Raw genomic sequence first — 9,974 nt, 5'->3', positions numbered from 1 at the left:
TACAAATTCAAAAAATATAATAAAAATGAAAATTGTTATAATAATTTTAATTATTATATTTCAAAATTATCCCTTATAGGGTGTTTGTTTGCACTAAATGAACTCTAAATAGAACCGATTCACTAAATGGGTTTGGACTTAAAGGGGGTGTTTGTTAGGGTTAAGCATAAACTATTTCGCATACTCCCCAACATTCTAGCGAACTTAAGGTTTTATAAGTTGTTTTGAGCATTATACTCAACATTCTTAAAAAAAAAATTAAGAGTTGTACCTAGAGCTCTCTTTTCACCTCTCCCCAAGTATCAATTGTACATCAGTATTTTTTAATTTTATCATACTTGGTCCGCCCTCAAAGTTTGCCATCCTCTTACAAGCATATCGTAGTCGCCTATTCCACTTGAGCTTAGGGTAGAATGATTCCATTTCTTCTTTTTTAGTGTCTACTCTAATGGTCCTTATTGAGATTTTCATTTTAGTAGATCAATGAATGATAGGGAAAGCAGAAGAGTTACTTACATTACTACTCTTGTTGAATTGTTGGGTATCCTCAAAAGCTGATAGTTAATCTTGGTTGTTGGTTCCCTCGAGGGCTTATTTTCACAAATCCTTTTGTGAATTCTTGGTTAGCACCAATTTTTTTTTCCTTGACACTATACAAAACTATTTGGAAGGCCAAAGTCCCCCCCACCCAAAATCCTAAAATCAAAGATTTTCCATGGTTGGTTGTGCTTAATAGGATTAAACAAATAGTTTGCTGCAGATTAAAATGCATTTAAAGGCTCTCTCTCCATAAATGTGTGCAGTTTGTTTTAATTGCTCATAATCTTCTTTCCATCTTTTCTTGCATTGTGAATTTCGCATGGAGGGTTTGGAACAAGCTATGCAATTATTTTGGAGAATGTTGGGTTTGTTCGGGGACAACGTGAAGGAGTTTTTGGCAATGTCTTTTTTTTTGTTTTTTTTTTGGTTTGGTAGGAAGATGGAAGAAATAGCGCTATAAAATCCTCATTGATTTGTAGTATTTTTATGTTTGTAGAAGGAATATAAATCGTCTATATTTTAAGGGAAGAAATTCCCATTTTTGTTGGTGTAGGAGAAGATTCATTTTCTAGCTTCTCTTTGGGGTGTGGGTAAAGGAAACTTCAAGGGTATATGCTTTTTAGATATTTGATGTGATTAGCATTCTTTGGTAACTCCTTAAGTCGTGTTGTTTTTCTTGTACTATTATTTGCACTTCGTTTTTTTTTTTCTTTCCTCCTTTTTTGGGGGTTTTCAAGATTTTCATTAAGATAATGTCTCTTCTGTTGATTGTACGTACTCTCTCTATCTAATGAATTTATATTCTTATCCAAAAAAAAAAAAACATCCAACAAAATAAACATAGAAAATGAACCAATAAGAACCTTTATTTTACTACCAAACTTGGTATCCCGAGCTCAATCTTTGAACCTAGATTCCCAAATACTCCTACAAGAAAGCCATGTGCCGCCTCCAATTTGGACTTTTGAATCATAACAATGTTTGGGGAACCTTAACAATGATATCTTTTATTTGATGATGTTGACTAAGGCAACTAGACTCCTAACATTCCAACTAAAGATCTTCATTCTATCACCTTATTGCCCCTAACCCTTTTACTATTTCCCCCTCTATCATTTGTATTAAAGGCTATTTTTTGTTAGTATTTTAAAGGTGTTCTTAAGGTGTGTCTCAATTCATTTTCAAGCAAAAACACACCAAGACATATTTTAAATTGCAAAACTCCCAATAGGCATAGCCTTTTGCAGCTGGGACATATGCCTCAGCCAAAAAAAAATGTGCCTTTCATACCTCACGGTTTAAGGCAAATGCATATTGATCTGCCCATCAAACTATTTTCTAAAATACATAAAATATTTTACGAAATATAAAATAGCATATTAAGAAAAGGATTAAAGAGGTGGTTCCTTGTTTAATTATTAAATATTATTTTTTATTTTTTTCATTTTATTTTATTTTTATGGGATGGACTTCTTCTCCTCTATCTTTGTAATTTCTCTTTCTCTATATAATATAACTTCTTTTATTTAAAAAAAAATACAATAACATATTAGGGCACAAATTCCTTTTCTTCGTGCAAGCTCTAGTCCCTCCTTAATGATATCAGAAGAACCGAAAAGTTTTTGAAAGAAGGCAAAAAGGAACAAGGAGAATCTTCAAGCAAAAAATTAGATAAAAAAAGAAATACAAATATCCTTAGAAAAAATAGAGAAAAGATTAGCAAACTGGAATGGGAAAGACTTACCAAAACAAGATCCAAAAGAAATTTGGAAAATATCAAGAACAGAAGCTCAAGTCATTAAACAAAAAGGTGCCTTAGAAATAGAGAAAGAATATTTAGTCAAAATTGTTAACAAGTCTGTATCATTAGTTACGAATTAAGTCGGACAACAAAAGAGACTCTTAAGTTTAGAAGATTTAGAAGCCTTTAGACCCAAATATGATAGGATTCATATTGGAATGGTTCAGATAGGATTATTTATATTAACAAGAGCAGGTCTTAACATGCCAGTCTGTGTCTTACTTAGAGATGCCAGACACCATGAATTTGATGACTCATTATTAGGAATGTTAGAATCAAACATTGCAAAAGATCTAATTTATTTTGAATGTTATCCAAATATTAGAGCAAATCTTCATGATGAATCAATATATAAGTTATTAACATTAGACATTCAAACAAAAAATTACAACATGGATTCAAGATCATCAAATTTAGAAATGATTTATAAAGTTTATTACAAAGTTACAACCTCAACAATTCTTCCAAATGCAATCAAAGAAAGTCCAAAAGGAGAAACACTTTTATTACAAGCTAATAATGAAAGAACCTCGTTAGTATCTCAACCAAAGAAACTTCTTTGGCATGAGATTCAAACTGGGGGGGAATGGGAGTTCAATAATCTTAATGAAAACACAGATGAAAAAATTCAAAATCTTAAAAAGACAATTGCTACATGTATTAGTCAAGATCAATCTGGAAATGTTAAGATAAATTTTCAAACACCATTATTAACAAGAAGTGGAAGCATTGGCCAAACCTCAAGATCAAATATACCAGAAGATTTAGGAAGAAAAAATATCTCAAGTGTTTATACAAGACCTAATAATTATTATAGATTAAAAGGAGTTGATTTTGAACCAGAAGTCCCTCAAGGTTATTATGAAGAAGTCACTTCACCAACTATGTCCCAAGTCCTAAATGAAGAATAAAGAAAAAACTTATTAACAATAACTGAAAAGTTTGAACCACAAATGGATATCTTACGAGTTGACTATAAACATAAGTTAAATAAGAAGAATAGAGATTATTTCTTTGAAAATTATAGCTAAGAAGAAAGAGATAAAATAAAAGAAGGATGGTTATAAGAAATGCAAAAAACTAAGAGAAATATTTTTATTCTTTACTTATGTTAAAAAAACAGCAAAATATTAATGTTATTCATAATAATAAGTGGAAATTGTTAGATAACAATTATGTAACCTCGACTCATCCACCAAAAGATTCATTTAAAATACAATATAAAGGATTGGAACTTGTTGCATCACCTTATAAAGAAACTAAGAAAACAGGAACTGAATTCAATCAATTGATTAGTCAGAATAATTATACAAATCAAATGTTACAATCTATTGCAAGTCAAAATACAAGAATAGAAACTCTTATGGAGGATAAACTTGAAAAGAAAAGTACTCATGAAAAAGGAGAATCAAGTAAAGTTATTAAACAACCATCATTGGTTAAACCTTTCTCAATACCTGACTTAGATTTTAAATTTGATTCAAAAGAAGAAAGGATTATTGAAAGGATAGAAGAAATGTTTAAAAAATGTAATTTAAATGTCCTTAGCAAGGAAGAGGCTATTCAAAATTTAGAAAATAATTTTAAGGAAGAAAATTACGAAGTAAATAAAATAGGAGGAACTAATTGGAGAAACAAAAGTCAAAGAACTTGTTATAAGAAGCCAACTTTTCCAAGTTTATTATTTGAAGATGATCCTATGAAGGAAGAAAGAAGTTTTAGTGGAGGATCTCTTTATGAATGGAATTTAGATGGATTCACAGAATATCAAGTTGTTAGAATTGTTCAACAAATGATATTAGCAGCAGCAGCTTATAAATATAGTGATAAAAAGACTCTAGAAACTGTTATAGCAAATTTATTAAATTAAGGATTTAATGGATCATTAAGATCATGGTGGGATAATTATCTTACTCAAAATGAAAAGGTAGAAATTTATTTAGCAACTAAAATAATTGAAGACAATGGACAACCAATTCAAACCAGTGATGCTGTCGCAGCATTGCTCTGGACAATATTAAAAGCTTTTGTGGGAGAACCAAATGAGGTAATTGAAAAGAATAGTGTCATACTTGTCAACCTTACTTGTCCAAAATTATCAGACTTTTCTTGGTACAAAGATATCCTTTTATCAAAAGTTTTAAGTAGACCAGATAGAAAAAGTGGATTTTGGAAAGAAAAATTTATAGGAGGATTACCAAAATTATTTGCTCAAAGAGTTAGAGAAAGAATGAAGGACACTTTAGGAACGGATTATGAAAGAATCACTTATGGTCAACTTACAAGTGTCATTAATCATGAAGGTCTTAGACTATGCAATGAATTAAAAATACAATCTCAAATGAAAAATGAATTTAAAAGAAATAGGGGAGAATTATGAGATTTCTGTACTCAATATGGGTATGAGAAAATCAGAGCCCCGTCAAAAGGACATAAGCATCATAAAAAACATTACAGAAAATCAGCCAAAAGAAAATATAAGAGTTATGACAAAGAATATTATAAGAAAAAGAAAAAGGATCATTCAAAACCCACAAAACGTTATAAAGGAAAACAAAAATCAAGGGATAAACGAGAAGTTACTTGTTTTAAATGCGGGAAAAAAGGACATTATTCAAAAGATTGTAGAGTTAAGAAAGAAATAAAAGAATTAAACTGTGGAGAAGATCTTAAAAAGAAAATGATTGCTTTAATCAAAAGTAGTTCATCAGAATTTGAACCATTTGAATCTTCATTTGAATCAGAAGAAGTTATTCATAATATCCAAGAAACCCCATCACACTATTCTCAATCTTCATAAGAAGAAGAAGCCTGTAATGAAGAAATAGGATTTTGTTATTGCGATAAATGCACTAACAAAATAAATGTTATCTCAAAAGAAAGTGAAGAGATGCTTGAAATGATCGAGCATCTTGAAGATCCAAAAATAAGAAGTAAATACTTAGCAAGACTAAAGGAAAGATTAACGAAATCCAAATTACCAAAAATTGAAGAAGGATATAATTTAGAAAAAATAGTCAAAAGGTATAGTGAGAAAGAAGTTAAAGAAATTAAGAAGAATGATCAACCAACTATACAAGATTTACAAAGAGAGGTAAACAATACCAAGAATGAAATTAACAAAATTCAAACTGAAATGCAAACGTCACAATTTAGAATTAAAACTTTAGAAAAAGGAAAGAATAAAGTTTAAGAAATTGTTGAATCCGAAGATGAAACAAAATATACACAAGTAGATAAGAATAGAGAAATCTATCTTGGATATCTATCAAAAGTCAATATACATAAATGCTATACTGAAGTCAAAATTGTAATTAACAAGACATTTGTATTAGTTGCCCGTGCTCTTTTAGACACAGGAGCTTATATGAATTGTATTCAAGAAGGATTAATACCAACAACTTATTATGAGAAAACAAATACTCAACTCTATGGTGCTAATAATTCAAGATTACGAATAGATTACAAGATCACTAGCGCCCACATATGTAATAAAGAAATATGTCTCAAAACAACTTTCATATTTGTCAAAAATATTGAACAATAAATTATTCTAGGAACACCATTTTTTACGTTGATATATCCATTTCAAGTTGATGAAAAAGGTATTCATACAGAAATAGGAGGCCAAGAAATTACGTTTGAATTTTTAGAGAAAATGCAAGAAAAGGAAGTTAATACCTTAAAGGATTTAGCAATCAATTTAATCAAACAAAAAAGAAAACATATTAAATATTTATCAAAAGAAATAAATCATAAAAAGGTTGAAGAAAGAGCTCAAACTCCTGAAGTCGGAATTAAAATTGATTAGTTTAAAGAAAAATTAGAAAAGGAAGTTTGTTCAAATTTGCCAAATGCCTTTTGGTCGAGAAAGAAACATATGGTAAAATTACCATAAATTAAAGACTTTACTGAAGACAAAATACCTACAAAAGCAAAACCAATTCAAATGAATCATGAATTAATGGAGTATTGTAAAAAAGAAATTAAAGATTTATTAGACAAAAAATTAATAAGAAAAAGTAAATCTCCATAGAGTTGCTCAACATTTTACGTACAAAATCAAGCTGAAATTGAACGAGGAGCACCTCGTCTTGTCATAAATTTCAAACCTCTTAACAAAGCCTTACAATGGATTAGGTATCCTATACCTAATAAAAAGGACTTACTCAATAGGTTATGTACTGCAGTAATTTACTCAAAATTTGATGTCATGATTTTGGCAAATACAAATAGCTGAAGAAGACAAATACAAAACAACATTTACGGTACCATTTGAACATTACAAATGGAATGTAATGCCCTTTGGTTTTAAGAATGCTCCATCAGAATTTCAAAATATTATGAATGAAATTTTTAATCCTTATACAAAATTTACTATTGTCTATATCGATGATGTTCTTGTTTACTCAGAATCCATAGAACAACATTCTAAGCATTTAAATATATTTTATGAAGTTATTAAGAAAAATGGACTAGTTGTGTCACAACCAAAGATAAAATTATTCCAAGTTAACATTAGATTCCTTGGTCATAATATTTATCAAAATAATGTTACACCAATACAGAGAACATTGGAATTTGCAAATAAATTTCCAAATAAAATAAAAGATAAAAATCAATTACAAAGATTCTTAGGATGCTTAAATTATGTGGCAGATTTTATTCCTAAGATAAGAATTATATTAAAACCTTTGTTTAAAAGATTGAGAAAAAATCCGCCTACATGGAATGAACATCTCAAATAGTTATCAAAGTCAAAAATTTAGTCCAAAGTCTACCTTGCCTTAGTCTACCTGATCCAAAGGCTTTTATGATTGTTGAAACAGACGCCTCTGATGTTGGATTTGGAGGAATTCTTAAGCAAAGAATAGAATCAAAAGAAACCCTAGTTAGGTTTCATTCGGGTGCTTGGTTAGGACCACAGACAAATTATTCAACAGTTAAAAAAGAAATTTTATCCATTGTTTTATGCATACAAAAATTTCAAGATGATTTGTTTAACAAAGAATTTCTTTTAAGAATTGATTGTAAAAGTGTCAAAGACATTTTAGAAAAAGATGTTAAAATTTTGGTTTCGAAACAGATTTTTGCCATAATGCAAGCAATCATTTCTGTTTTTGATTTTGAAATTGAATTTATCAAAGGATCTTCAAATTCAATACCAGATTTCTTAACAAGAGATTTTCTTCAGGGTAAAAATGGCTAGACGAAAGAAAGCCACTAACTATTACTCAAAAGAAGCCACTCCATCAAAAGCCACCAAACCTTTAGATATTATTCCTACCTTTAACGGGTACTCACCTCTCATAAGGCCACCTCTGACTCAAGCCCCATCTTTCAGAGAAATTATGGAAGGATAGGTTCCATCGCCACAGCAATCACCTTCTTCTCAAAATTTTTCAAGAGGATATTTTATCAAAAATTCGTTCGAAGATCTGTTTCCTATTGAACCTGAATGGGAAGCACCTTCCCCCTTCGAAATTATCAAAAAGAGATTCATTCAAGGCTGTCACTTTGACACTCCAGACACCTTGAAGGAAAGGATTTTTTTACGAATTAATTTTAATTGAAACCAATTCTGTTACCATAAATCACACCTATGATATTCAAGATGCATCAAAAATAAATTTCTCAAAAATAAGAATTTTGAAAGTCATTTCTCCTTCAAAAATGGAGACATCATCCTTGTGTCCCAAAGAATTTTAAAGGAGTTTTCGTTCCTCAAAAATATGATTACCAAGATTACTTGAGAGCATGGTTTTACACCATGTATGTAAGAAATTTTACTCATTCCTGATTTATTCACTTTGATCAAAAGATTATTAAAAATTTTCCTCGATGGTTTTTCACCTGGTTCAATTTCTTTGGTCCAGACCCTGAAATTTTCCCAAAAACCATTCGAAAAGATTTTGAATTATTTCAAAAGAATTTCAAGTTCCCATGCAATTAGTCAAAAGATTCTTCAAGTCTTTTATTTTTCTGCTCAATTTTCATGATTACGTGGATTTCTTGCTGGGATTATGTTGTTGTTCCTCCAGAAGAAAGTTCATACATTTACTTCAAAACATTACGTAGAATTTTCAAAGTTAGATGGTGGAACAAGTTCACCATGCCAGAAGGGAAAGTTAGAGCTTGGTTAGCTCAGTCTCTTACTCCTGATGCTTCTCCATTATTAAAAGACAAGAAGAAAATTGCCTTCGAAGAAGAAGATACTATGTCAATTGTATCATCATCATCAAAATCAAAATCCTCTGCAAAGAAGAAATTACTCAAGATAATTGCTCAATTAGAATCAGACGACTTTGATTCGTTAGAAGGCCAAGCTTCTCCCAAGGCTGTTGATTTTGACGGCCTCGGTTCAGATGTTGATGCTTGGTATCAGTTTATTGAAAAGGATCAAGAGGAAATTTCCTCAAAGAAAACTGGTAGAAGATGACTTCTTGTCAGATTTATCAAAAGCAGCCACTTTACTCATGACTCAGCCAGAATTATCAAAGGACCTTTACTCATTATTCAAAAGTTGCGGCCACTTTATCAAAAGGTTACTCCAGCTGTCCCTTTATTCAAAAGATACTTTTGCGCCTGTTCACTATTTGGTGTCAGGATTGTAAGTTTTGTGTGTTTTAAGTCAAGGTGGTGGGTTCCCACACAAATGCAGCCGTCCATGTGCTATCACCTTTTCTTAAAGTCTTTTGTTTTTTGTGTCGGCTCATTTGTCCTGTAAGATTTATGCGTCGTTTTAGTGGACAATGGGGCCCATTGAGTACCCGCACTATCTCACCCCAGATCTCAAATGGTTTGAAGTCCGAGCCTTCGAGTCTATAAGTAAGGAGTTCAGCTTCATTTGGAACTCGCACCAATTTGGGGATTCTTTAGTAAGAATCTAAGATGCCTTGAGCTCCACCCAAATATCTTTTCTCCCTCTCCTCTCCTATCTTTCATCCATAAGAAATTCTGTCATGTAAATAAAGATTATCAAAATATTATCAAGTAAGTAAGCTTTTGAAGCTTTTTATTATCTGTTGTTTTATTATTTCATAAGTATGCTCTGCAGTTGCGTCCAAAGGATGATCCTCTGCATCAGAAATTATTTATTCAAAAATTTGTCCTAGATTGGGTTGTCTAAACCCTGGCTAGGCCAGTTCTTCAAACATAATAGCACTTACCCATCCTGCGGAAATTTTAGTCATCCCAAAGATTAGAACAAAAGTTATTAATGCTTTCGTATGATGATTTATTTGATTTATTGCTTGAATGATTTATTCGTATGTGATAAGCAGTTTATTTTGATATGTAAATATTAAAACTCATTTGTCACACACTGTTATAATTTATTCCACCCTTACTGAGAAGTGTCTCACCCTAGTGGATTAACAATTTTTTAGGTTCTTCTGAAGATCGGGTTTGAAGGCCTAGGCTGGGATTGTATTTGGTGGTTTCTTTTTAGGGTATTGTGAGATACTGGTATATATATATATACAGATACATTTGTACTAGGTTATGTTTTAAATAATGGTTATGGATACGGATATCTGGATGTTGTAGTATTCGTTTTGGGTTTGTTATATAGAACTCTAGTATTTATTTGAGGTTATTTATTTATGTGTCGCTACGTGCATGTTAATTATGA

Source organism: Malania oleifera, chromosome 5 (genome assembly GCF_029873635.1).
Source record: "Malania oleifera isolate guangnan ecotype guangnan chromosome 5, ASM2987363v1, whole genome shotgun sequence".
Lineage (NCBI taxonomy): Eukaryota > Viridiplantae > Streptophyta > Magnoliopsida > Santalales > Ximeniaceae > Malania > Malania oleifera.
The sequence above is the reverse complement of the archived record's forward strand: the minus strand, read 5'-3'. Positions refer to the sequence as shown.